Below are 1,190 nucleotides of genomic sequence, written 5' to 3'. Positions count from 1 at the left end.
CTAAGAATCACATCCTTCATTTGATGGTGTGTCGGTGCTAATTCCTACTCCCATCTGAATAGACTCTGAACATGATTTACTGAACTGAACATGGGCTAAGTTACTGAATTCCATTGACTGATGGAATACTACTGATATCTGACAACTGACTGAGTTCATGAGATCATGGAGATTTCCTGAGTCATAAGACTGTCTGAAGTCTAAGGATCATAGATTAACTGAGAGTATCATGAAAATATGATATGGCTCTAGGCACACAGCTAATGTTTTGGGTACGAGTACCCCTAGGACTCAATGGAAGAAAACTGTCCAAGCATAATTTTACTTGAACATATAACTAACATCATAATCCATAATACATTTATAAAAGCATTTCATCAAAGCATGTGATAGGCATAACTTGTACATACATGGGGATTTCATGGTATCATGCTAGTTAGGCACTTTTACTTCATCTAGGCATTTAATCAAACATATTGTAGGCATGGTACATGTAAACATCATTGTACAATAATTAAACATCATAGTTCAATTCTAATTTCATCATTCAAGGATTTAGTCATAGGTTTGCATGAATCTATATCTATAATAATTTAACCCACATAGGATTTATCACCCAACATGAAGTAGAATTCAATTTCTCATTATCCACATGAACCAGAGCAGCCCAATCATGAAATTCATAAGAAAATCCATAAACTTGAATTTAGAAAAAGGGATTCTTGGGCTTCATGGATGAAAAGAGTCCATGAATGAACACTATGCATACCTTAGTTCGTGATTTCGTGAGTATTGACGGTGAAACCTTCTTGAAATTAGATCTTCTATGAAAACCCTAGCTTGTTCTTGAGAGGAACTTGATATAAAATAGTATATTTTGGATGAAAAGTGGTTGAATCAAGTGGTAAAGGGCTTAAATAGGGGTGGGAAGTTGACTCTTTTAACTCTGGGTGCGTCATTTAATTTCAGTGAAAATTTCTCGAATTGGACCCTTGGTGCGACGTGGCGCTATCGCACCATGTCAGTGGATTTTGACAATTGGGAAATTGAGGGATAGCGTGATGTGGGGCCATTGCGTTGCCACTTTCTTTATGACCTTGAACTTTGGCTCGACGCGGGGGAAATCGCGCTGAGACACTGGAAAATGGACAATTTTAAATTTGGGCCCTAGCGCGATTCGCCATAATAGC

The sequence above is a fragment of the Capsicum annuum genome, chromosome 7, assembly GCF_002878395.1.
Source record: "Capsicum annuum cultivar UCD-10X-F1 chromosome 7, UCD10Xv1.1, whole genome shotgun sequence".
NCBI lineage: Eukaryota > Viridiplantae > Streptophyta > Magnoliopsida > Solanales > Solanaceae > Capsicum > Capsicum annuum.
The sequence above is the reverse complement of the archived record's forward strand: the minus strand, read 5'-3'. Positions refer to the sequence as shown.